Below are 16,597 nucleotides of genomic sequence, written 5' to 3'. Positions count from 1 at the left end.
TAGTTATGACATGATTGTTTGTTAGAATGAGGAAAGAGGAGAAACTGAGACATCACACAAATTATATGGAAGAATATGATGATTCTAAATTTGTACAAAAATTTTGTACTACTTCTTTTCAGTCTCATGCTTGAGAATTTAGAGTTTATGAATGCAGTGTGAAACTGTTTCCCAATGTACAACTTTTTGCTTGTAGTAGGCTTAATAGGCATTTGATATGGGTGCTTTGTGAATTATATTCCGTTGTGTTCTTTGTGTAAATGAGGTAGATACAAATGACCATTTGTGCCAAGACAGTCTTGCTTATTTGGTGTGTGTTACAATTGCTGCAATATCAGAAAGGCCAATTTCACTTCCTGTAGCAGACAGTGACAAAATAGGTGTAATCAGATCAAGAAACCACACCAGTCTTGGATACTATTCGTATTAACAGATTTTTTGTTATTAGACAATGACATTCTGATTTTTCATGTAGCACAACGTTTCACGAACTTTGATAAGGTAATAGATTGTTTCGCAGAAAGGAAAGCACACTGTGTAAAGCTGTAGCAAGATTAGAGAGAAAAAATTGCTGGAATCTAAGGATTGAAGAAATGTCTACTGTCCTGCTTGTCTCATGTCTTACTGGATTTATGTTTCCTGTATTTGATTTTATGTCACACAAAAGAGAAAGTCATTAGCTAGTAGGCAATAAAGAGTGCAAATTTTCTGAAGAGTTCCTTTTCTCCCGGTTACAAATAATCCCATCCAGTATTAATTGTGAGTATTTTTTAAGGAAGGTAGGATCTCAAATCAGCTGATTGGAAGCAGGCACCACAGGACATTTTAATTTCCATGTCCTGAATATACATTCGATGGCTTCCATTACAAAACATGCAGCTTGAATTCCACAGAGTGAAATACAGTGACGTGTGATAGAAGAATGCTGCAAAGAGGTGTGGCACTGCACTTTGGCACACTTGAGACTAAATAATGTCTTAAATTTCCCCGAATATATATGTTTTATATATCAAACTCCACAGAGAGATGTGCACTACAAAATGAATATATTATTGAAAAAATGATTTTTTTTAATGTTTGAAATCCTACCTCAAACTCTTGGGGGAGGGGAAGGGGGGAGGTCATTTTTTCCCTGGTTCAGAAGTATCATACATCCACAGCTGCCTAGAAGGGCCAAAATCAACTTACTTTCAGAGTTAACTTTGCTCTGTGACAGACATTTAATACCATTAAGTGAGCATCGAAGATTTTGGTAGCAGCTTTATTCATCCCTTTTTGACCTAAAGTCAGTTTTAAGGAAGTGTAATGGAGATCACTTTTTCTTCTAACATTGCAGTTATGGATATTATTATACATTCGGAATTCTAGTAGATTGTTTACAACAAATTTCATGATAGAAAATGTTTGCAGTAACACTTCCATGAGAATGTGTAACTCCTTAAACAGTTGTCTACAATATGATCAAGGATGAGCATAGCATATTATTTTGATGACACAGTTTTGTGAAATGAAGACGTTTCTTCGTAAAGATGAGTTGCTCAGAAAACAGTCCCACATGACATTTCTAAATAAATATAAGCAATGTTAGTGAATATACTGTTTAGTCTCTCTGCAGGACTTGCAATAACTTGAAGTACAAAAATGGCTGAACTGTGTTTAAGAAGATGTAAAATGTGTTTTTCTGTGATGTACATTCTTGTTATTATGTACAACCAAAAGCTCTGAGGAACTCTGCCTTGCTTACTAACTCCTTCTCAAGGTTTAATTTAATGGTTGCTGTTGTACTCCTCAATACTGCGTGTCTTTAAAATTAAGGGGGAGACCATTTTCAGAAAGCCAGTCAACAACCTTTTTAAACACATTACAGTATTTACAATTTTCTCTGTTGCTGTTTGTCTGTTGGAATGGATTATAATACTTGTATCATCTGAAGAAAGAACTGATTGACGAGAAGTATATTAATGAAAGATTATTAACATGTATGAGAAATAACAGCGAACCAAGTATTGAACATTGTCGGGCTCCATTAATGATTCCCTCCCACTCAGAACAGTGTCCCCTGGCAGCAGTTGGTGGATTATGGAGCAGAACACACTGCACTCTTTTTGTTAAATATAATGTAAGATATTTGTTAGCATTAATTCTATAAAACCTTAGTGTTATAACCTTTAATCACTAATAAATTTCGTGGATATACAAAAGTAGAAACAATAGTAGGTTACATGCTACTAACTCCGAATCTGTCATTCGACTGCCATGCCGTGACATGCGGCCGGCGCCATTCATAGCCAGGGGGTGCTCCCGCGCTTGGCTGAGCTGCGGAGCGCCTCTATCGCCGTGTTCGTGTACTGACGTAGCGGCACTTTTAAATCTCGTGGCACTGTCACAGCACTTTTCCCCCCTTGAAATAAAAACACTCACTTCCTTGGAGACACAGACAGTGCAGAGACATCCATGGCCTCTTGGGAGGCCCTGAGAAGATCCCGCAGAGAAACAGAGTATGGTCGAAAATGTCCAGGACGGAAGCTTGCGCGTGGAACGTGCCTCCTGGACGAGATGATGGGTGAAAACTCCGGAGCAGCATCCATAGGTGTCGTGGACCTGGGGGTGTGCTCCAGTGAGATGGGTCTCGGAGAAGGCGGCGTCGCGACTGGGGCCGGTTCCGACGTACTCGGAAGCGGTAGCGACATCGGCTGCAGCAACACGCATGGAAGATTGGCAGCAGTGACAGGACTGGCTGCTCAGGCTGGTGGAGGCGAAAGAAGGGGCGGTGGCACCAGCGTGGCCACCACTCGTGGGCGCATCTGGTCGTAATGGCGAACAACCATGCTGTCGTCTGTACATATTTCACAAAGCCGGCGGCCGTGAAGAGCCTGGAATCCATTTAGGGTGAGATCCATACCATCGTGCCCACACGTCGGCGCCCACAGAGTATTTTCCCGCACTAGGGGACACAGTACAAAGACTGACAGGGTGAAGCAGGTGCAGTAGAGTGCGCGGTTGGCGGCCATGCAAGAGTTCAGCAGGGCTGCGATCACCCAGAGGTGTGAAGCGATAAGAACTCAGAAATTGCAACAGAGTGTCATCTGTGGAAAAATCACTAAGGAATTTTTTCATCTGGCTTTTGAAAGTGCGGACAAGGCGCTCGACCTCCCCATTCGATTGCGGATGGAAGGGCGGTGCTGTAACATGATGAATCCCTTGCCCAGTACAAAAATCACGGAAGGCCTGCGAAGAGAACTGAGGGCCATTGTCCGTGACAACCGTGGATGGAAGACCTTCTAGCGCAAAGATTTTGGACAAAGCCAGCGTCGTCCCCACAGTGGTGGGCGACGGACATCGAATAACAAACGGAAACTTCGAGAAGGCGTCAATCAACAGTAGCCAATAAGTGCTGAGGAAGGGGCCGGCAAGTCAGCGTGCACCCGTTCCCATGGCTGCGCCGGATCAGGCCACGGAGAGGGCATTGTACGTGGTGTAGCCAGTTGTTGAGCACACTGACCACACGCAGCGACCATGTGGGCGATGTCGGAATCAATACCGGGCCAATAAACGTGCCTGCGGGCCAGGGACTTAGTCCGAGAAATCCCCCAATGGCCTTCATGCAATAGTTAGAGAACATCTTTGCGAAGAGAGGCTGGCACCACGACCCGTGGAGATGCGCCATCCGTGGCCAGAAGAACAACACCCTCACGAACAGACAGACGAAGGCGCAAGGCATGGTAGTTGCAAAGGGGCTCCGATGCCTGGCCCTTGGTCCTGTCCGGCCAACCCCATTGAACAAAACCGATCACCTGACGCAGGACCAGGTCCCGCGCAGTAGCCAACGCGACCTGCGAACCTGTAAGTGGAAAACCCTCAACCGCACGACGTTCTTCCTCATCAATGTGGAAACAGAGTAGTTCATCTCGATCGAAAACCGGGTCGGGGCCCATCGGCAAATGCGACAACGCGTCAGCGTTGGCGTGCTGGGCCGTGGGGCGATAGTGAATCTCATAGTGAAAACAAGACAAGTATAAGGCCCAACATTGCAGGCGGTGAGCTGCCTTATCCGGAAGCGACGCCGAGGGGCTGAACAGAGAGACCAGCGGCTTGTGGTCGGTGATGAGGTGAAACTTAGAACCATACAAAAAAACGCTGAACTTTTTTAGAGCATAAATGATAGCGAGCACATCCTTTTTGATTTGAGAGTAACGCCGTTGGGCATCGTTGAGGGTCTTGGAAGCATAGGCGATGGGTCGTTCTGACCCATCCTCATACCGATGGGCGAGAACAGCCCCTAGGCCATACTGTGACACGTCAGTCGCCAGAACCAAGTGCTGACCCAGACGGAATGTGGCAAGACAAGGCGCCAACTGCAAATGAGCCTTCAGGGGGACAAAAGCCTGCTCACACTCGTCGGACCAACAGAAAGGAACGTTTTTGCGCAACAGTTGATGCAGAGGATGAGCCACCGCCACCGTGGATGGAATGAATTTGTGATAATAAGCAATCTTGCCTAGAAACGCCTGAAGTTCTTTGACCGTAGACGGCCGGGGTAGAGCGGTAATGGCCGCAACGTGCTGTCGTAGAGGACGTATACCCTCACGGGACAAGTGGAAACCAAGATACACAATGGAGGGTTGGAAGAACTGTGACTTGTCCAGATTGCACTTCAACCCAGCCGAATGCAGAACCCGAAACAGTGAACGCAAATTGCGAAGGTGCTCCTCAGTGGAGGCCCCCGTGGCAACAATGTCATCCAGGTAGTTGATGCAGCTGGGAACAGAAGCCGTGAGCTGTTCCAAAAACCACTGAAAAATGGCCGGCGCACTAGCGACGCCAAATGGTAACCGCTGGTACTGATACAACCCACAAGGAGTGTTGATGACAAGAAATTCCTTGGAAGACGCATCCAACGGCAACTGATGGTACGCCTCCGATAAGTCAAGTTTGGAAAAGAACTGGCCCCCAGCGAGCTTGGTAAATAACTCCTCAGGACGGGGAAGAGCATAAGTGTCAATGAGGCTCTGAGTGTTGACAGTGGCTTTAAAATCACCACACAATCGCAGACTCTCATTTGGTTTAGAAACCACCACGATTGGCGATACCCATGCACTGGAGGTAACAGGAAGGAGAATCCCTGAAGCTGTTAACCTGTCTATCTCAGCCTTGACAGGTGCACACTACGCCATCGGAATAGGGCGTGCCCGGAAAAACTTAGGGCGAGCTGTAGGTTTAAGAGTAATGTGGGCTTCAAAATCCTTGGCACGACCCAGACCAGCAGAGAACACGGACGAAAATTCAGAACACAATCCATCCAGCTGTTGATACGGAATATCCTCAGATATGAGGTGCACATCATCATCAATGGAGAACCCAAACAACTGGAAAGCATCATAACCGAACAGGTTTTCCGTGCCCGCATGATCCACCACATAAAACGTGAGGGGCCTAACAACAGACTTGTAGGCAGTGGAAGCATCAAACTGGCCAACGATAGGAATTTTCTGCTTATTATAAGTTCGCAGATTTCGCGTAACTGGATACAAGGGAGGGGAGCCCAACTCCAAATACGTGCGAGAATTAATGAGAGTTACTGCAGAGCCAGTGTCCACTTGCATGCGAATGTCTTTATCCAGAACACGAACAGTAACAAACAACTTATTTGTTTGAGAAAGCACACAGTTAACATCCATGTCTGATGCCTCGTCCTCATCGACAGGAACTTTAGGGGACTGACACACAGAAGCAATGTGGCCTTTTTTCCTACATGAATTACACATGGCCCAACGTTTTGGACATGCGGCCCTGTCATGCTGTACGGAACAATGTGGACAAGAAGGAAGTGCGGAACGAACCTGCTTCTGTGGTTGCTGTTTTCGCTGTGAGCGTGGCGGCCCAACGCGACGTTGTTGACGCAAGTGAACCACCACCACATTGTCGTTCCCCTGTGAAACAGGAAAATTGTCCACGTCGAAAGTGGTCTGTACAGCGCCTACATCACACGACGCGTCTTATTTGCGCACCAGCAGCGTGAGACACTTCAAAGGATTGAGCGATGCTTAGAACTTCCGACAACGACGGGTTTGGCAGTTGTAGGGCACGTTGCTGAACTTCTTTATCAGGAGCAAGCCATAGAATAGCATCCCTAACCATTGAATCAGCATAAGACTCATGATGAGTGTCCGTGACAAACTGACATTTCTGACTCAGACCGTGTAGTTCCGCCGCCCAAGCCCAGTAAGATTGATGGGGCTGTTTACGACACCTGTAGAACGCCACGCGGGCGGCAATGACGTGGGTGTTTTTTCAGTGATAGGTAGACAATAAGTCACACATTTCTTGGAAGACAGAGAGGCAGGTTCCCGCAGAGGGGCTAACTGAGATAGCAGCTGATAGATCCGTGGGGAAATCCAAGATAGAAATAACAACTTATACAAGGAGCGTCGACAACGCCGAAGGCCAAGAAGTGTTGCCGCAAATGCTTCTCATAATCCTCCCAGTCTTCAGCGGCCTCATCGTAAGGAGGGAATGGAGGCGGAGAAGAGGAAGACTGACGATGAGTAAGCGACGTCGACAATGCCTGAAGAGCAGCCGTCAGCTGTGTTTGTTGTGCCTGAATAGCAGCCATCAGCTGTGTTTGTTGTTCAATGAGCGCTTGCATGAGCTGTTCCATGTCTGCCCCGACACAAACACACAATTCCACAACGCAGAAAAAAAATATCCGACCTCGTCGCCAAAAAGTGTTATAACCTTTAATCACTAATAAATTTCGTGGATATACAAAAGTAGAAACAATAGCGGGTTACATGCTACTAACTCCGTATCTGTCATTCGACTGCTGTGCCGTGACATGCGGCCGGCGCCGTTCATAGCCAGGTGGCGCTCCCGCGCTCGGCCGAGCTGCGGAGCGCCTCTATCGCCGTGTTTGTGTACTGACGTAGCGGCACTTTTAAATCTTGTGGCACTGTCACAATACTTAGTTTTTCTATCAAAATATTGTGATTTACTCCATAAAAAGGCATTGGATAAGACATTTAATTCTTGTATAATCTATTAAGAGAGTGACAATCCAGGAATGATGGGTGAATGTGTACATAGCAACCTTTCTCAAATCCAAGTTTTGCTCTACTAAGTGTATTGTTACTACCAAGATAAGACACTATTGTAGATTATTATTATAAAATAATACATTACACTGCAATGAAGCTTTCATGCTGCTGTGACAGTATTATGATTTACGGACCATTAAGCTGAACCTGTGTTGTGGGCCTCACCAGTGGAAATTTTGTGACAACTAACCTATAAAAATAGAATTTTAGAACAATTTTCAGATAAAAAATCTATAATGCTGAACTTTTAGGTTTATTATTTTATTCTGTAAAATTTTTATTAATGCCAGTGAGTTTAAAAATGATATTTTGACTTCAAACATCGTTGTTGGATGGATACATATTATACTTACATTAAATTATATACAATACTTAAATGAATGCAAGTTTTGAATAATCTTACTGGCTAATTGGTTTGCACTTTCACTTGATACTAATCAAACTAATTATACTGTATTCATAGCTTATTTCTCTTAAAATGTCACTTTCAGTACTGAACTTAAGAATTCCCAACTAAAATACTCATGATAGTCACCTTAACTTTAGTAAGACATCATGAGTTGGTAAGCTATCTTCTGCATTGTCCACAATAGCTCCTTAATGAATCAAGTTATGTGAATGGTTTTCCATTGATTAATGAGCTTAAGGGCTTTTAAAACAATATAAATAAATAAACAAACAAAATAAATTTATGCATCTCATTTTAGATGGAATGAGATACAGAAGAAATCAACTTTCCACAACACTGAATATACTTCAAGCTGCAAACCAAGCATGCTTTTAAAAGTCTTAGTGATTTTGACGACTGAAATCCCATGTGTGTGACTGAGCACCACAGGGCATTTGATGCTAGGGCGTGTGGAGTTTGTCGCAGGTTCGAATCCTGCCTCGGGCATGGATGTGTGTGATGTCCTTAGGTTAGTTAGGTTTAAGTAGTTCTAAGTTCTAGGGGACTGATGACCACAGATGTTAAGTCCCATAGTGCTCAGAACCATTTGAACCATTTTTTTGTGTGGAGTTTGAGAGATGAATGCTCATCTATTTCACATATACTGTCCACCAAAAAATTCAGCTAAATAAGACTGTAAAATAAACATGTCTCTAATCTTCTACAATTAAAAGTGGACCTGCAACACAGTATTTTTTTTAAACCTTTTTTATTTTAAATTTTCAGTGTGTGTGTCCCTTTGTGTAGGCCCTTAGGCTACTGCTTAAATTGTGTGTACATAAATGTGGCCCTGAAGTCATGATCCACCCAATGATTGGTTGACTCATTTTTTTTATTTTTTTCATAGCATTCTGTAGAGTTTCAAAAGGAAGAACTTCAGGGTGAAACAATCCAAGAAATACATTAACAGAGTGAATCAGGTATTGGAAACTGAATTAATAATTAACTGTTATTAAATGGCAGTAAACTATTTGTGCTTGCATAAGCTAAATTTGTTGTTGTTATTGTTGTGGTCTTCAGTCCAAGGACTTGTTTAATGTGCCTCCCTATGCTACTGTATCCTGTGCAGGCCTCTTTATTCTGTGTGATTACCACAACCGACATCCATTTGAACCTGCTTACTGTATTCAGGCCTTGGTCTTCCTCTACAATTTCACCTCCCCTCCCCCCACTTCCCACCACTGCCAAATTGACAATTTCTTGATACCTCCTATCAGTTTGTGGCATATATTTATTTTTTCCACAATTTGATTCAATACCTCCTTATTTGTTATTTGATCTAGACATCTAATCATCAACATTCATCTATATCATCACATTTCAAAAGGATATCTTCTCTTCTTTCCTGAACTATTTGTCATACATGTTTCACTTTGATACAAGGAAACACACCAGAAAAATACCTTCAGAAAAGAGTTTATATCACTTAAATTGATATTACATATTAATAAATAGCTGTTTTTTTTCTATTTCCAATCTGTATTTTATATCCTTTCTACTTTGGCAATCATCAGTTATTTTAGTACCCAAATAGCAAAACTCATCTACTGATTTTAGTTTGTCATTTCCTAATCTAATTCCCTCAGAATTTCCTGCTTTAATTCAATTGCACTCCATTGCCATTGTTTTGCTTTGTTGATGTTCGTCTTATAATTTCTTTGCAACACACTATCCATTCCATTAACTCTCTTCCAAATCCTTTGGCATCTTTGACAAAATTGTGTGTCATTGGCTAATTTCTAAGTTTTCATTTCTTCTCCATGAACGTTAATTCCTATTGCAAATTTTTCTTTGGTGTCCCTTAAAAATTAAATAACATTGGGGACAGGCTGCAACTCTGTCTCACTCCTTTCTCAACTACGGCTTCCCTTTCATGTCCTTTGGCTCTTGTAATTGCTTTCTGCTTTCTGTACAAGCTGTAAATAACATTTTGCTCCCACCGAATTCCAGAGAGTGTAGACCAGTCAACATTGTCCAAAGTTTTCTCTAAATCTACAAATACTATAAAAAAATTTTAAAATTTTGTACATGGTTGGAGCAGCAACCTTAGAATGAAACCTTCTTGTAGAAATAGTAAACAGCCAATCAGTTGCAAATCGAATGGTTTATTGTAACCCCTTTACCATGGTTTCAACATTTATAAAAACATCTTCTTCAGAAGGAAATTAGAGGATTACATGTTGTGATAGAAGTACATTGAAATATAGCTGAAAGGCATCAATCAAATATAAAATTTCACTTCTATATTAAATTAAGATAGGAACAACATGGTTGTTGTTATATGATACTTCCTCAGCAATGTATAGCTAGCGCTTTCTCAGTTATATGAAATAACAGCTGTTTACCTTGTATTGCTAGTCTAATTTTTGCATACTGTAATGAGTACACTAGCTGTACATTGGTGAGGAAATATCATATTTCAGCAACCATTTTGTGCTTGTTTTAATTTAATATGAAGGCGAAATTTTATATTTGACTGATGCCTTTTGGCTACATTTTAGTGTACCTCTGCCACAACATGTAATCCAGTTGTGAGATTAAAAACCTTCATGGCGTACAGATTGTTCCATAAAATTTTGGACAATCTGCCAGATGTCTGCAACTTGCTGTCATGATGTTTCAGTGCAGTCTTCTGGCCATCTTCAGCTGAATACTGACAGGAAAGGCCCTGAGCTCATGTATTTAAGACCCTGTTGGCACATGTGAGGAGTGTCCAGTTGGGGTTGCCCATGTGCTGTTTGACTGCAACTCTGTGCACTGCGTCACATACCCCCACATGATTTCTGTGATGAAAGCTGGTTTCATCGATATCAGATCAATTGTTTTTGCTTGGCAAATGACACTGATTATGCAGAGCATAAAGTTTTTCTATGACGGGATTCCATGCAGAATTTAGCCAGAAACCACCTCATCGATTAATAAGGGACTCAATCATATTTGCACCGATTCATTGTTGATTAAGTCCAAAACTTTGGCACATCGGCCATGGTTTTCATTTGGTCATATCCAGTTGTCCGTATTTCCTTCTGAAGAAGACTTTTTATAAACATTGAAACCATTGGCTGTTTACTATCCCTACAAGAAAATGCAATAAACATAGGATTGCCTTTCTTCAACATATGTACTACGATAAGCTGTAGGGTCAATAAGCCTTGCATATACTTACATTTCTCTGGAACACAAAGTGATGTTCCTTGAAGTTGGCTTCTACATTTCTCTATTCTTCTATAAATAATTTGTGCCAGTATTTTGCAACCAAGAATTATTAAACTGATGGTTAAGTAGTATTCATATCTGTCAGCACCTGCCAGCTTTGAAATTCTTTGTGACGTTTGAGGATATTCTGCCTGTCTCATATATCTTGCACACTAGGTGAAATAATTTAGTCATGGGTGGCTCCCTCAAGGACCTCAGTAGTTCTGCTGCTGTGAAAGCAGCTGCTGCTTTCTCCATTATATTAAATAACTGCTGTTTACTTTGTATTGCTAGCTTAATTTTTGCACACTGCACTCTTTACACAGTTTAACACACTGCAATGATATTTCTCATAACAAAGTATATTCCGGGTGTGCTATATAGATGTAGGCCTGTGAGTCATGAGCATTGATGCTTATCAATCAGCTGACAGTAATTTGCTTCTTGAGTCTAGATCATTTGCAGAGGCAGTTAATAACATGTTTTGTCAATTTCCTCCTTGATTTAGTGAGATTCCCGATTTCTTTCTTTGTACTAGATGGGAGGTAGTTGAAGAGTTTTGCCCCACAATAAAAGCCCCATTCTGAATCCTAGACAAGGAGGCATTATGTTACATTAATTTTATTTCACGAATCATTTGGAGAAAGGTCTGTGGGAAGGGCAAAGACATACATTTTTTTAAACTGCAATAGCGCGAAATGACTTAATGTTACATTTGATTGTTCTATTACAGTGCCAGCATTGATTTCAAAATAACCCAGAGCTTTAATTTTAAGAGTTTCCGTGCAAATACTCGAGAACACTAAACTCTCAAATTCTGTCTTAAATTCCAATACTTAACTATATCTACGAGACATTTAATATGTTCTAGCAAGTTGTATTGTTAAGCTCTTATCAGAAAACCAATTTTTTTTTTTAATTCTCTTCACAGTTTATTTTAGAACTAACATCGGATATAATTCATATAACTCACTTTACCCCAAAAATGACTCCACTAATGAATGGAAATATGTAGAATAAACTGATTCCTCAATTTTTAAATCATCTATACCATTAATCATGTTTAATGAAAATGCAAAAGATTTGAAGTCCATCATTTTGGTCCAGAAAGGAGCCCAGTAATTAGGAACAGACATTTTCAGTAACTTGTCAGCAGCCCTAGAAACGTTAACTGCAAATAAAGTTCAGTTTAAGAGGAACCTATAATCTATTATTGTTCGCCAACTCCTCCTACACCACCGAAGAGTTTCATAGTAGAATTGACAACTGACTAGTACAACTCACAACCCATCCTCACAGCTTCTCTTCTGCGAGTACTTCATCTCCTACCTTCCCAACTTCACAGAATTTCTCCTGAAACTTGCAAGACTAACACTCCAGAGAGAAAGGATATTACAGAATTGTGTGTTGGACCAGGACTCAAACCAGTGATCTTTGCCTTTAGCAGGCAAGAACTCAACCAACTGAGCTACCCACACAGTCATGGCCTGTTCTCATAGTACCTGCCCACAGAGGTCTTAGGTTCAAGTTCTACTCTGACACACAGTTTTAATCTGCCAGGAAGTTTCAACATAATTTCTGCTTCTTTGTTTTCAACTGCAGTTGCCTTTGGACCCACATTTTTTTCATTCTCCAAGAATGTTGTTCATTCTCTTATTGCATCCACTTTCTTCCAGCTCCTGATTTTTTTCCTGTCCTAAAAGCCTGCTTCCTCTTTTGCTTATTTAGACAGTGTTATGTTTCTTACTGTGTCCACATCGGTTCTCATGTGTTTGATATCTCTTCCTGCTTCCCCCAGCCAGGTGATTTTGGATCTGTAATTGTTTAGTAAATAAAAAAAGTTATTCTCACAGTGTTCATCTTGCAAATGTGTCCATACAATTTTAATCTCTCTTTTCTCATTGTATCTGTTAACTTTTCAATTTTCAGTTATAGGTATTTATGTGTTAAATCTTAATCTATTCTGATACACTGCTGCTTTTGTGTCCTAGTATTTTTCTTTGGATTCTTCATTCAGCTTTTTTCTAACTTTGCAAGCTGTTCCTTCTCTAGTCTGCATAGAGTATTCAGGGTATGACCACTATTGCATAGTGTTCCATGTTTAAGATTTTATTTAGTATACGTGTTCCTTGTTATTTGAAAGGCCCTCTCCATTTTATGTATTGTAGTCTATGTTGTTTAGTATCCATTCTCCTAGATACTTAGAACAGTCTACTTTAGATATTTTGTTGTTATTTATTTGAAGCTTTTGAGTTGCATTACTGATGTTTTTCAAATGAGATTTTTAATCCAACTTTTACTGCTTGATGTTGTAGTTTAGTCATTTGTTCTTGTGCACTTTCAGTTGAGTCTGTAATAACTGTCACATCATTTACAAATGTTAAAACAGTCTACAGTGCTCTTGTTTGAATTTCTCCGTAATTGTATACCCTTAGTATTTTGGCCCTTGTCCATTCTATAATCACTTCCTCTAATGCATGGTAAAAAGGAGGGGTGAAAAGCCATTTCCTTGTCTTTAATCTAAGCTTTTCAAAATTTTCTGACAGCACTTACATAAATTTTACTTTTGATGTTGTGTTGGTTAAAGCTGCTTTAATTATTTCTGCTGTTTCATTATCTAGTTCAGACTCTTTCAAAATGCTGAGTAATGTATTTCTAACAATAGAATTGTATGCCATTTTAAAACCTGCAAATGCTACCACATATTTGAAGCTTCTGATTATAGTAATTTCTAAAGATGTGCTTTAAGTTTATGACTTGTTCTAGTCATGTTCTACTCTCCCTGATCTCTCGTAACTGTGGATCAAGTATTCTTTCAGCTCTGTTTAAAAGTGCATTAAACAAGATTGTATAGGTCACTGCCAAGAGGAACATTCCTCTATAAATGTTAGGATCTGTTTCATCTTCATTTTTCTTTAGGGTATGTCCATCCAGATGGCAGGGTGTTATTTCTCACATTCTTGAATTATATTCATTAGGCAAGCTATCATATTGTCACTAAGAGTGCATCCATAATTCTGCAACTTTACTGCCTTCCTCATACACTGTTTATTTTTAACTCATTTGTTACCATGCCATCTGTCTAGGTGATGAGTAAATCACTCAAATAGGAGTGAAACTCTTCTTAATCAAGTTGATAGGATTTGCAGTTGAAGTTTTCAAAGAATTTCATCTCTCTTCCATGGTTACAACATTAAAAAATTTTGGCATACGCTTTTTGTGGTACCGTACTGTTTCAACAACTTGCATTTTAAATTTAAGGTATTTGATTGCCAATTCATAGCTCATACAAAAGTGCAAGTTCAATATACACATTTTTAGCCATGCCAAATTTCTTTCTTAGTTTGGTATCTCATCCAGAATATACTCTTGCAGGCCATGTATACCCTTCAGTGGAGCATAGTTTGAAAAATTTTATACCATACTTATGTGATTTCATTGGTATGTACTGTCTGAACCTCCAAGGAACCATTGTCTCATTGACTACAGCATCTTTGCCCGGTGAAAATATTTTTTGATAGTTATCAGTCAATATATTTAGAAATGGTAAAAATTTTCCAAGACTGCTACTCTCATCCATCGTTTTATTATTTGCAAAATGCAGAAGTGCTGTTCGAGAGTAGAATGGTACGGAATGAGTATGAAAGTGATTCAATTAACCCCCTGCCAGACTCTTAAATGTGAATCGCAGAGTAGTTACGTAGATGTGGATGTAGATGTAAACATAAATTACTAAATTACTTTAAATTGTCTTAAGTAACATGTAATATGCATCAAAGCAAGAACATGAACACAGTATTCAAGTAAACACAATAAAAATATGATGTAAAGAGTACTCACATTGTCATAGTTTTCACACAAATCAGTTTCTGTGACTGTCTTTGTCATAGACAGGAGTACAGCATATCACAATTGAAATGTGTATCATCTACTCACATGTGGATCTGGAATCAGATACTGCAGTAAATGGTTTTCCTGATCTGGCAGTTACATTTCAACATGTCAGTCAGTTAGCAAAGTTGTTTTTGTTGCCAAGTTATTAGATGAAGCTCTGTATTGTTGGTGGCTTGGTGATCAAATGCTGGACTTTGGTTTTAAAAGTCTGGGGTTTGATACTAATTTTATTTATTTATTTATTTCATTTATTGCTTCTTTTGCCTCTGGCAATGCTTCTTAATGTACAGAATGCTGAACTGCAACATGGATCTGAGTTCTCATTAAGTTTTTGGTCCCCATATACCTGGGTGGGTAACTCTGTTCAAAGGTCTGACGAAGACAAGGGTATACTGCCTCCTATATACTACCATGCTCAGTAAATTAATGTGATAGTCAGCCCACCATTGGATTGATGACAGCTATGTTTAAGCTGATGATGCAAATTTCGTCCCCACAGGAGTCTAAGCCATGGTCTATGATCTGTAATATGTCAAACAATGGAAAATCCAGGATGGAATGTAACAATATTATGAAAAGAAAAGTTGCTACTCACCTTTATAGTGGAGATGCTGAGTTGCAGATAAACACAACAAAAAGACTGTCACAAATAAAGCTTTTGGCCATTAAGGCCTTTGACCTGTAATATGTGTGTTTTTATCATGCTTAATATACTTGATGTAACAACACTGTCATCTACCATTTGTATTTGCTTTCACAACAGACATGGCACTTAATGGACAATGCTATGTGGCTGAGAATTATCATCTGTTGAATGATGTATTCTCTATAATATTTGTTATAAGGATATCTATGACAACACTATCTTTTGAAACTACACCACTTGAATACACCATATGCTGTTTTCCTAGCATTCTGGGCCAATGTGATGGACACCTCCTGTGTTACAGAGCCTTAAGTGCTGCAAATTATATTGTTTCTTGCCATTTACTTTACACATATCTGACTATTTTTGTGTTTTTTCAACTATAGAGAAGTTTCTTGAAGTCTGAGAAGTTCCTTCTGCTTATTTTCCTCCATGTTTACAGCATAAAACCTTCAATAATAAATAGTGTGAGTCACTGATGTGCAGAAACATCTGAGGTTGAAGAGTGACAGTCTTGTTGCTAGCTGTCTTATGCAGTGTTACCAAGCATGCCTCATGTTAAATCATATCATCAATGAACATTGTCAGGTGATCTGTGTTATATGACATATTTAATTTGTGAGCTGGATTCATTTTCTGAACTAGGATCAATCTTTATCTGCAGTCAGCAACAATTACATGACCGGCCATGAAAGTAATATATAAGTTTTGCTATTTGCGTAGCAAAATAACTAAAGATCACATAAGTAGAGAGGATACAAACTGCAGATGGCACTGCAAGAACAGTATTTCTTAAAAAGAGAGATTTGTTAATTAAGAACACAAATTCAATGTTGGGAAGCCTTTTCCAAAGGCATTTATGTGTTTAGCCTTATACTGAAGTGACACTGTATGACAGTTCATACAAGAAGAGAATAGGGGTGCTACAGAATGATGTTTGAAGATTACGTGAGTGGATAGAATAACCAATGAAATTATACTGAATCAAGTTGGGTAGAAAGAAATGTATGGCAAAACCTGACTAATAGAAGTGATCAGCTGACAGGACAGATCCTGGGGCATGGAGAAATCTTTATTTTGGCAGTGGATGCATGTGTGTGGGGAGGGGGAGGGGGAGGGGATGAGGAAAGCGTAGAGATGAAGAGGCTCGCATAAGATCAACTAGTGAGGATAGTTGCATCAAACTGGTCATTGGAACTGACACTGTATATTGATGTTATTCCTAATAAATAATATTTTTGATGCTGTTTCAGAAGGATCATTACTCCATTACTATCAGTTTATTGCTACTATTACTATTGATCCAATCCTGAATCATAA

The 16,597-nt window shown here is 40.0% G+C and overlaps 1 protein-coding gene across 1 annotated transcript in view; it reads left to right on the top strand.

The window, feature by feature from the left end:
• LOC126260534 (hexokinase type 2-like) overlaps positions 1-16,597 on the top strand; it is a 136,015-nt gene that overhangs the window by 10,381 nt on the left and 109,037 nt on the right. The gene's annotated exons all lie outside the window — the stretch shown is intronic.

Source organism: Schistocerca nitens, chromosome 5 (assembly GCF_023898315.1).
Source record: "Schistocerca nitens isolate TAMUIC-IGC-003100 chromosome 5, iqSchNite1.1, whole genome shotgun sequence".
NCBI classification, from domain to species: domain Eukaryota; kingdom Metazoa; phylum Arthropoda; class Insecta; order Orthoptera; family Acrididae; genus Schistocerca; species Schistocerca nitens.
The sequence above is the reverse complement of the archived record's forward strand: the minus strand, read 5'-3'. Positions and strand labels throughout refer to the sequence as shown.